The sequence below is a fragment of the Papio anubis genome, chromosome 5, assembly GCF_008728515.1.
Source record: "Papio anubis isolate 15944 chromosome 5, Panubis1.0, whole genome shotgun sequence".
Taxonomy (NCBI): Eukaryota; Metazoa; Chordata; class Mammalia; order Primates; family Cercopithecidae; genus Papio; species Papio anubis.
Genome location: NC_044980.1, coordinates 141,617,189 through 141,629,157, shown reverse-complemented (window position 1 = coordinate 141,629,157; position 11,969 = coordinate 141,617,189). Strand labels below are relative to the sequence as shown.

General features: G+C 43.8%; 1 long non-coding RNA gene across 1 annotated transcript; it reads left to right on the top strand.

Moving 5' to 3' along the window:
• The first annotated feature begins 229 nt into the window (after positions 1–229).
• Positions 230–8,691, top strand: LOC103885493. The gene is made up of 2 exons (XR_648605.3): positions 230–3,296; positions 8,559–8,691. It is a non-coding gene; the product is annotated as an uncharacterized LOC103885493 (long non-coding RNA).
• The last annotated feature ends 3,278 nt before the right edge of the window (positions 8,692–11,969 follow it).

Here is an 11,969-nt window from a genome sequence, read left to right as displayed (position 1 = left end):
GGAAACCAAATTTGCACTTTGGGTTAACCAGGCACTTTGCTGAAAAATGATCTTGCCTTCTCAGCATCAATCAGCTGGGACAATGGCAGTGTTTCTTCTGTCCCTGCTGGCCATGCATTGACCTGCCCATCTTTGCAATGCAGGTGCTGGAATAGCAGCTGTCCTTTGGCAGGAGAGTCTGAGCCTGCTGGAGGCTCTAACACTCCGGGTTGCTTGTAGGATTTTCTACATCTCCACTCTGGGTTCTAGAACCGAGAAGCTTGGCTGTAGATTCAGACCCTGAAAACCTGGGAGTAAGGGTTCAGGTGGCGAGGAGGGATGAGGTGGAAATGGTGCTATGAAAGTTTCTGGAAATATCAGCTGTAGCTTTGTGAGTACAAGAGATTAGAAATTTCTGTCACACAGGAACGAACTTGAGAAAAGCAAGCAGACAAAGCAGATACACACTCGGGCCCGTTCTCCTCTATCACCCCAGCTCAGGTGAGTGGTACACACACACACACACACACACACACACAGGCTCATATTCAGATTTGTCTTTGATTCAGCTGTAGTTCTTAGTAAAGTGTTTAACTAGTCAGGTCAGACACCCTGCTTCTCATCTCCAGCTAGCCTCAACACTTCTCCTGTCTTTATCCACAGCAGGTAAACACCTACAGGTTTCTCCCTGCTGCAGCATATGAAGCTGCCACCAGGCCTGGCCTCCCTGGCCGTCTCACTCAGCCCTCGAGCTTTCCCCAATTGATCTCTTCATGCCATCAAGGCCAGACTGGACATCCTTGGACACCAGCGATCTCAGAACCTCAGGCCCAGAGGGCATCGGGTCATCCACTGCATGCCTGTTGTTTGACATGTGGAGAGATTGGAGCCTAATATCTCAGGAGAATGAAGGGGCCGCTCTAGCTTCCAAAAGGGCTCCCAGGATCTCTACATCAAGCTGGAAGCCTGTCTTAAATCAGATTTCACAGATGGCAGCCCATGGGCTATACCAGCCCCACACACATTTTGTTCAGTTCATGCACTGTTGGATGCCACAATATTATCTTGTAATTTAAATTGAGTAAACATTTTAAAATGGAAAATTTTATCCCTCCAAAGTCCAGATTTCCAAATTCTCTTAAAAAAAATCGCACAGGGTGATAACCTCATCAAAACTCCCAAGTGGAGTAATTTGCTGAAGGTGAATAGCCACGTTCCTTTTAGGTGGCGAATTGGCTTAATTCATTTCTCTCCAGTTGGCCTATAAAGGCATTTGTATTTGCAGCCTCTGCCTCATATAAAAATAAGATAATATTAATGATTATTGATGCACATTGAGTATTTTACCACTAGTAAATACCATGCATATGTTAATTCTCAATAAAACTCTATGAGGTAGATTTATTATCATTCTCGTTTTACAGATGGGAAAGCAGGGCCTTGGATGAGTTAAGAGAGTTGTCCAAGGTCATACACATAAGAAGAGGAAGAGCTGGGATTACATTTAACCAATTCTAGAAACTATGCTGACCCTAAGGCCTAGGTAGACTCCTTCATTGGAGGTGACTCTTGAAATTTGTCCACTTCTTATCTACATTTGGAGTTTCGGTCTTTGTTTCCAACAGTCAGTGAGACTCTGGCACTTTTATGCCTACAAGCATTCACCAAATGGGGAATCTGGGTTATGACAAGATAAGACTTTGCACTATTCTCCTTTCCATATCCCCAAGCCCCTCTGCTCCTCCTTCCGACTTCTCTGCTCAGGCTGCAGCAGCACCATCCTTTCAGTCAGCCATGCGGGCACTTCAACTTCACCTCTGACTCTCCTCTTCCCCGCTTATGTGTTAAATCAACATCTGGTGTTACACTGAACCTTGTTTATACTTTCTCCACGTTTTTGGCTTCGGACCTTTGTTTACTGTCTCCCTTCCACCTCGAAACCACTCTTCAAGACATTGCTGTATTCATCTTCTTAAAGCATCGGTCAGCCCACACTACTCACCTCCTTAAAAACCACATTGGCTTTCCACTGCCTGAGGGATCCAGGCCCCTGCTCTTTGGCATGGCCTTTGAGACTTTTTATAATACTGGGGAAGCCTCTCCAGGTGTAGCTTCTTGGAATTCCTCTTTATATTTCCAATCTGCCAGCCAAACTGAGCTATTCCCAGTTTCTCAAATGTCCCCAATGCTTTCCATGTCTAAACACCTGTCCTTTTTGTGTGGAATGCCCCACTACTAAGCCTTCCTTATGGAATTTCACTCCATCTTTTAAGGTCTAGCTCAAATGCCACATCCAGAAAAGCATCCCTGAACAAAATGCTCCGCATCTACACCACCCTTATCTCTGTTTTCTGGACCAAGAGGCAAATGCTATTTGACAACTATTTATGGAATATCTATTATGTGCCAGGCACTGTGGGATACTCATTGATGTACTTTTACAACTTTCAACAAATACTAAGTGTTTACTATGTGGCAGACACTGTCTTAATATAAGAGGTGCAAAACTCACAACTGTAATATAACATCAGGCAGTCATAAGTGTAGTGAAGAAAATATGAAGCAACTGAATCTGATTCACATGGGGTGATAAGAAATGAATGAGGAATCAACAAGACCCACCAGGACTCATGGCACTGAGAGATGCCTGCTGCAGTGATGTGCAGGCCTAACTGGCTCCATCTAGGAGCAAAAGTTCAGCAACTGCCTCTGGCAATTCTGTGGCTCTTTCTGCACCCTGACCCCATCTTTGATGTTGATTGGCACTGTGGCTGCTGGGTTTCCTTATGAGCTCTCTTCAAGAAAAATGCAGCCATGAGGAGGATCCGCTTCCAAGGTCTGTAGGTGCAGCGGTTCCCCACTGATGTACTCTGGAGGCTGTTTTCTGGAGGGAGCATCCCCACTGTTGGAGGAGGAAATGCACAGCCAGACCACTGGACAGCATGGGTTAATGCAGCCAATCAGAACAGAGCCTGCCGATGAGGGCAAGGGGCTGATCATTCCTGCCAAGGCGCTCCCCAGAAGCCACCGAAGTCTGTTAGCAGGATTGCAAACTTTAGCTGAGAATAGCTCAGGTGAGTTGGTCCTGTGGAAATCATAGGCAAACTGGCTGCCTCCTGGGTGCTCCCCTCCCTCAAGTTCCTCCCTGTGGAATGTCCTCTCCACTTTCCTCGACAATGATGATTGCTATAGTGACGACTGCTATGACGATGATGTTGATGACGACGACGACATGACCATGAGGCTCAATCACTGAGGCTCTCTGCTAAGTGCTTTATGTGCTTTCTCTCACTTAATGCTCACATACAGTTCTTGAGGTAGGTACCGTCATTATCCCTACTTTACAGATGAGAAATCTGAGGCACTGAGAAGTTAAGAATTTTTCACCGAGACATACCTTGTACATGAGGGGTGTTAGAATTCAAACCCAATGAGATGCTAGACTCCAGAGCCCCTGTGTGTTTAACTCTAAAACAGTATAGTCTCCTGTGCTGTTGAAATTTTATCTGACCCCAAGGCCTCATTCAAATAACACCTCTACCACAAAGCTTTCTTTGGTTATCTTTTTCATGTCTGTGCGTGGCACACATGACTGACCTCAGCAGTAGTTGTCATTCATTCATTCAACATTTATTGCGTATTCATTAGGCGGTACACGGACAAATGCTATTTTTAATTTTTATTTTTGAGTATTTATTTTAATATGTACTAAAATAATAGCTAACACACCACACCTGTGAGCTTGTAAATGTTTCCACTTGGACTGATCTAAAAAATTATGCTAGAATTGAAGTCATTTTAATGAGGAGCATCAATTAAATGATTAATGGGTCAGGGGAAAAGGTTATGAAAAAATGGCTTACGTCTTGGATGCACTGCTCTCATTTGTGGAATCTCTAATCTGATTCAACAATCTCATTGCACAATGAGGTAACTGAGGCCTAGGGTGTCAGGTGACCTACCTATGAGTTCCTAATAGAGGCAGATTGATGGAAAGCCTTGAGGGGACCAGATCCCCAGGCCAGCATTTCTTTCTATAATACCATTAGTTTTTTTGCTTCCTACCTGTGCAGTTTTAACCTCAAAGGGCAAAACAATTAAAACAGTTCATCTGAGTTCATTCTGGTAACAGAGAGAGCCAGCAATAACTTTATACACCCAGTTAGATTGCTGTCATTTAACAAGGACTTTTACAAGTATTTTCCTTAGTGTCCTTTCTCTGTTTATACTTATAAACAGAAAATTTTTTTTCAAGATGCTTGTCATTCCTCCCACATTGTTAGAGATCTGCTTGTATATAGTCTCAGGAAATGATTTGATGTTTTCCCCTGGGAGTTTATTCTACTTAGCTAGAATCATAAGAGAGAATCAACTTTGTATGTTATGAGGCCTCTTTCGATTTGGGTTGACATTGTGTGTGCTGTTCTGATTGCCAAGTTGAAATTGAATGGTGTATAAATATAAAATGACTTGCTTTAACTTTTCCACCTAGGTCAGCCCACTGGGGGAGCACATTGCTTGAATCTGAATGCATCCTCTTCAGAGGGACACAGTCTAGAAAGAGGGTGACAGGACTGGAGGAGACCACAACCCTATCAAGGGAGCAGCAGCTGACGGGACTGGGGTTAGCTGGCCTGCAGACTCGAGGGGCCATCCCAAGGTCACTGTTAGCAGCTTGTTGAAAAGCTATCATGAGGCAGGGCAGGGCAGGCACACTGTGATGCATGTTTGCAAAGCCCTGGGCTGCAGACGCCACCTGCTACCTCAGGAGTTGGGGTTGGGAACAGAGTAAGCAGGAGGGCACCTGAGGAGTGTGAGGAGGGGAAGGTAGCAGCTCCAGGGAATTACTGTCAGGTAGGAATGCAGGCTAGAACTTTTTTTAATATGAAATCTAAGTTTTTAATGGTGGCAATAAATTTTAGACACATTTCAATACATTGTGTGGCCAAACAAAACACATCTGTGGGTTAGATCTGGCCTGCAGACTATGATTTTGTAACTTGTGCTTCTATGGGTCATGAATTACTTTAGCATTTCCAGCTGCTGATTCAGTACTTTAAGTCCATGCGTGGAGTCCCCCTTTCTTATGTGGCAGTTCGTGGGGTGTGGTCCTGTGCTCAGGGTTCAGTGACTTTGGAGAGTATTTTCACCACTCTTTAGGGGATTGTGTGAGACTTGAACAAGAACTCTAAAGCTCCAAGAGCTGGGGACTCCTTGTGGGGTAAAGGGAGGGTCAGGTGATTCCAGGCAATGTGGAGAGGTACCATGGTACCTGGGAACATAATTGACACAGAGGCAAGAGATCCAAGTTTTCACACTACGTTTGCAATCTCCTAGTTGTGTGTTCTGGGATAAGCAACTTCTCTGGGTCTGTTTCCTCTCCTTTAAAATGAGAGGTGGGATTGGATGGGTTTCTGTGATTTTATTACAGTCACCCTTCCTCACTCTCAACCCAACTCTATAGGACTTCCAAGACCCCACATCCAGTATGCCTGTCTGAGGTGTGTTTACAGCAACCTGAAGAACCCACTCTGCAGAGCCAGCTGGGTCAAGTTGCCCCCTCCCTGTTACCCTAGGGTTCTCTCCACCTCAAATGCCTTCCTACTTTCTCTACCCATGTAACCCCTACCCATTCAATCATTCAGCAAGCCTCTCCTGACCCACATCAGGTCTATTTCCCAATCATATGTACCTTTCCATCAGAGTACTCACTATAGGCACACTACTCATTTATTTGTGTGATCATCAGATTAATGTTTCACTGGGTTAGATTATCCTGATGGTCTCTTCTCACCCTGATAATCAGCGATTCTGAGATAGCCAACCAATGAGGGGCAGTGCACAGAGCAGTGGCTCTCAAGCTCTATTATTTCCCCCTGCACTCGAAAGAGTACGGCACACATCCAGCATGGATCTACTGGGTTGAGAAGCTCACATAGAGGTTAAGAGCACAAACCTGGTCTTGAGATTTCCTTCTGCTGCTTTCTAGCTTTGTGACTCTTTCTATAAGATGCACTGACACCCAGTTTAACCATAGAGTGATGGTTAATTGTCGTTGTTGTTGTTTTTGAGATGGAGTCTTGCTCTTGTCACCCAGGCTGGAGTGCAGTGGCATGATCTCAGCTCACTGCAACCTCCGGCTCCCGAGTTGAAGCTATTCTCCTGCTTCAGCCTCCTGAGTAGTTGGGATTACAGGCACCTGCCACCATGCCCAGCTAATTTTTGTACTTTTAGTAGAGATGGGGTTTCACCATGTTGGCCAGGCTGGTCTTGAACTCCTCTTACTTATATAATTTTTGAAAAGTTATTTAAAGGTAAAACTACATGTCTCAACAGGCTGATGTAAGATTAGATAAGATGTTTGAATAGTCTCTGACAAAGAGTAACGCTTAATACATGGAAGTGGCTATCATTATGATTATTATTAGGTGGTGATGGTGGGAGCTGCAATGGTGAACGCACAAAAATAAGATTAAAAATTGGTCTTTGCAATAAAATAATTTACAGAGAAGGCTTTGATTGATGGAGAAAGTAGAGTACAGAGTGGGACATTCAGGATACATTGGGAAACCACTTCTCCTAAATTCTTTTTCTAGATTCTAAGTGCTCACCTCTTTACATTCCTAAGCAACCTCAGGTGATCTGCCCACCCAAAGTGCTGGGATAACAGGTGTGAGCCACAGCGCCCAGCCAAGTGATGGTTAATTTTATGTGTCAACTTGACTGGGCTATTGGGTGCCAAGACATTTGGTCACACATTATTCTAAGGTTGTGTGTGCTGGTATTTCTGGATGAGATTAACATTTGATTTGGGAGACTAAGTAAAGCAGATTGCCCTCCTTAATGTGGGTGGTTCCCATCCAATCCATTGAAGACCTGAATAGGAAAAAAAAAGGCTGACCTTCCTCCCAATAATAGAGAATTCCCGTGCTTGACTGCCTTTGAGCTGGAACATTGGTTTCTTTTTGCTGTCAGACTTGAACTAACACATTGGCTCTTCCCAGGTCTCAAGCCTGCCAATTTTTGGACTTGCACTACATTATGAGCTTTTCTGGGTCTCCAGCATGCAAACTGTTGTTCTTGGGACTTGTCAGCTTCCATATTGCATAAGCTGATCCTTTATAATAAATCTCTTTCAAAACACACAAACGTGTGCACACTCACACACACATCCCATTGGTCTTGTTTCTCTGGAGAACCCCAATGAATACATATGGAAACAATAATAGTTGTCCTGCAGGATTCTTGTGTGGAACAATTGAGTTAAGACACTTAGCTACTGTTGGATGCATAGCAGACATGCAGGGATGCAGCACATGGAAACCACAAAAATATTTTGAGATCCCAGACAGAGCATCCTTAGAATAAAGATTCTAGCTGGAGCTTTGGATATTTGCTCTCTTCACCAATCGGTATTTTCCTCCTCACCAAAGGACTCAGAGGAAGATGAGACCAAATCACCCAGAGGTCCTGATGTGGTTTGTATCCTCACCCAAATCTCATCTCGAATTGTAATCTGAATTGTAATACCCACATGTCAAGGGAGGGACCTGGTGGGAGGTGATTGGAGCATGGGGGCGGTTTCCCCTCTAAAGTTTTCGTGATAGTGAGTGAGTTCTTACGAGATACGGTTGTTTGATAAGTGCCTGGTACTTCCCCCTTCACTCTTTCTCTCCTGCTGCCTTGTGAAGAAAGTGCATTGCTTCCCCTTTGCCTTCCACCATTATTATAAATTTCCTGAGGCTTCCACAGCCATGCAGAAGTGTGAATCAATTAAACCTGTCTTGTTTAAAAATTACCTAGTCTCAGGTATTTCTTTATAGCAGTGTGAAAACAGGCGAATACAGGTGCTTTCTCCCCCAAGGGATATTTTGCAATGTCTTAAAACATTTTCAGATGTCATAACTGGGGGAAGAGAGATGCTACTGGCATCTAGTGAGTAGAAGCCTGGGAGGCTGTTCAGCATCTTAGAATGCACAAGGCAGGCCCATGGCAAAGAATTCTCTGGTATAAATGGTCAATGGTAGGCCAAACAGTAAGCGATGATATGTATATATATCATCTGTATATCCTAAAGTTCATATGTGTACAATTGACTGACAACCTCCACAAAGGCAAAGCCATGGCACAGACTCCCAGCCACGAGCCAACCTGACTCACCTACTGAAGGCTGACTTACCGGAAAGGGAGAGCCAGCATCTCATTTACGCACAACTTTTCAGGAAAGTAAAACTTCAGGGAAGCTGAGTGTCCCTGGTGTCCTGTACAGTGTGATCATGAAGCATGATATACGTTTTTGCCCACAACTTCTTCCTGCCTAAACTTTCCAATGCTGAGCAATTCCTGTCCCACATATCATATCATAAAGTCTTTAGGAAAGTGAGAGGCCTAACAGGAGGTTGGAGGCAGTAGGGGAAATGGGGTGAGGTTTGGTGTTATGCTGAGCTACCCACCGTCTGGGCAACCTAGATTTGGCTCACTTTCTCCCCTTTGGCTTAAATCCTTCATCAGTGAAATGAGAGGGTGGGATGAAATGACCTTTTAATTGTTCTTTTTTTTTTTTTTTTTTTTTTTTTCAGATGGTGCTGAATCTTAGCAAGACAAGAGTGGAATTTCCTCGTCGCGGGCTTTTTCTCTCACCCACTGCGCTTGGCAGAATATCACAGAACTTGGAAACGCCAGCTTGGGAATTAAAGAATTTGACAAACCTAAGTTGGAAATCCTAGCTCCGCCTCTTACTTATATAATTCTTGGAAAGTTATTTAAAAGTAAAACTACACGTCTCAGCAGGCTGATGTAAGATTAGATAAGATGTTGTTTGAATAGTCTCTGACAAAGAGTAATGCTTAATACTTGGAAGCGGCTATCATCATGATTATCATTAGGTGGTGATGGTGGGAGCTGTGATGGTGAACACACAAAAAATAATATTAAAAATTGGTCTTTACAATAAAAGAATTTACAATCCAAGAAAATCAGGTCAGTGACACAGAGAAGGAAGAAGTGCTCAAAAGAAGTATGGCCAATGGGTTGCAAGATAGGGTTTGCATTTAGAAAATAGAAGTTAATTCCAACTAGAGATACAGAGAAGGCTTTGATTGATGGAGAAAGTACAGAGTGGGACATTCGGATACATTGGGAAACCACCTCTCCTAAAGTTTTTTCTAGATTCTAAGTGCTCACATCTTTACATTCCTAAGCAACAGTTAAATAGGACAAGCAAGTTCTCTCTGTGGTCCCCGTTCAGCCTAGATGTCTGTGGAACTGTTGAATTCTTTACTTTTTGTTCTGCCTGACTCCCTACCAAAACAAACAAACAAACAAAAAATGGGAAAGAAAGAAACCAAAACCACAACCAATGCATACGTCCCATGTCCAAAAGGGGTACTCGGTAGCAAGGCACAAGTACACAGATGAAGGAAAAATAAAAGAACAGAAAAGAGCAGGAAAATTCCTGTTTCTTCTCCTAACCAGGAATTCAGATGGGGAATTTAAAAAGTGAATGCCTTCTAATTAGCCTTCTGCTCTGTGAGGCTCACACATATACTGTGTGCGCCCAGCTACCCCCAGGGCTGTCAGAGAGCAAAACTACTTTAATAGGAAGAGAGGAAAGAGAGAAGTGAAGAAGAGGAGGCAAGGAAATGAAGCAGGTTCTACACCGCAAAATAGAGACACAGCCTATCCTCCTCATTTAAATGAAAGAGACAGCTAATGGGCAGGGCAAAATTTCCGGCTCACTCTTGGCATGAGCAGACCTGGGCTATTGTCCTAGCTCTGCATGTTACCGGCCTGTCGTAGTATCCCCTACTTCACAAGCTGTAATGGAGATTAAACGGGAAGCCACCAGTAAAGGGACTATGGTGAAAAGCAAAGTGGTTCACATAAAACAAAGATACTATTATTGTTGTTTTCACAGATGAGGAAACTGATGTGTAGAAGAGAAGGTCTTTGCTCAGGGGGTCCCAAACAGATGGCAGAGCTGGAAGTTTCCATCCTCTCAGGCCGAATTGGCAGATTGCTTTCAGGGATAGGGTGCAGGCAGGCTGGGGCCACCTGAATAGTCAAAACCCTCTGCTTCAGCCACCTTCAGCTAAGAGAGCCTGGGCCAGGGCTGATAAACACGGCCAAAGGCATATCCGGTATAAATTCAGCAGCCCCTCCTACTAAGACGCCAAAGCACGCAGGTTTGTTGTGGGAAGCCCTGGGGAGTGGAGAGGAAGAGCTTGGGAGAACATGTGGGAAATTGAGCCAGCCAAGAGAAATGAAAAACACATTAGCTGGTGTGAAGGGAAGAGGATGCAGAGACACAATCCACAACTTTAAATGTTTCCGTAATCTGTGGCAGAAAGGTGCAAGCGACCTGCTACAGGGCAAGCCCAATTCCAAAGCCCAGGCTGCTAAGGCAAAATGCCTCCAGACATCACTATCAAAACTTTTACAAGGAAAGTGATCGTGACAAAATAGTTCCAATGCAAATGTGCAGAATTTCCACAGCTTGACTCCCAGGTTGGTCTGCAGAAAGAAAACTATAACCTAATGACAATTTTTTTCATGCCAGGTGGCTTCCATACCAGCTGCCTATGATTTGTTGAGCAAAGCACTTGCCCTTCTTGAGTCTCTGATTCACTAGCAAGGCATCTAGATGGGAAGAGTGATGAGGTACTTTCTAGGTTTCAAAATGTGAAGGATGTGAGAGAGGACGAGAATGGCACAAACCTTTATTGTGTACAACTAGTTACCAAGTACTATCTTACATATTTTACATATATCACATCCTTGGGCCTTTATGGTTTTTCTTTGAGGAATGTATTATTATTTCTAGTTTAAGTGTGGGAAATATGATGCCCAGAGAGGTCTGAGACTCATTCAACATCACACAGTCAATAGTCACAAAGTTGAAATTCAAAATTATGTCTATTGCTTTTCAAAGATAATGGTAGAATAATAGTAATCGATGTTCTTGTCCCCTGAAAATGATGTTACAGAACAGGCACGCCTTGTTACTGTCATGAGTCTGTCCCACATCCCAGCTCTGGATATTTTAGGGAAAAGATCACCATCTTTGAAGATGAGACACAAAAGATGCACACTGAAGCTGGCTCAGACTGTCTCAAAAGAGCTAATTATGTGCAACTCTTCTCAACTCCATGTTTAGTGATGTCACCTCAGTACTTTGAAATTGGCCATGACCCCAGTAGTTACACCATAGAAATAGACAAACACTACAAGTCAGGGATCCCCCCTCATGGAGAGCTGGCTGACTAGCACACCACTGGATGTTGCCTCAGCTCCATCACTGCCTGAGAGGAGAAATATTTAGACCCATGTAGTAATTTGACATTGCTGTGACATCCAAGCACTGTGTAAGTGGTCTTGTCTTGTTGACCTAGGTTAGACCTGTTGGGGTATTGGTGATGATCAGAATCACCTGGAGTGAGTGCTGATAGCGTGAAGGAGACACAGCCTCCTTTCTTCTAATCGGATAGGGCCTGCTGTGTTTTTACCAAGTTTCCCAGGTAACTCTGATGCCCACCACAGTTTGGGAACTGCTAGTCTAATCTACACACCAAGAATAGGAATCCCTCCCTTGACCTTCATCATGTGGATGTTGAAAGTAAGCATAAACAAATAAACTCAGATCTTGAAAGGGTAGGTGCCAAATAAATATGAACCTGAGGCTCCATTTCCTTGCCTGTAAAACAGAGATACTTCTCCCCTTGCCTGCCACTTCTTGAGAAGGTGATCCTGTTGTAATGGTTTTACAAACAGTGAAAGTCTGTACAATGTGTGGCATTGTGATGACAAAAATAGGAAGATGATTTTTCTTTTGGCTCTGTTTCCTTGGAGTGTTGGGGACACCCTCCTTTCACCTTTTACTCCCACATCCTATTTTTGAACTTGGCATATTTTGGCCTAGGGATTAAATGACCCATGGAGCCAGCAAATCTGTGCAGTTGCCCTGACTCCAGCATGTCCCAGCACCTCTGCTC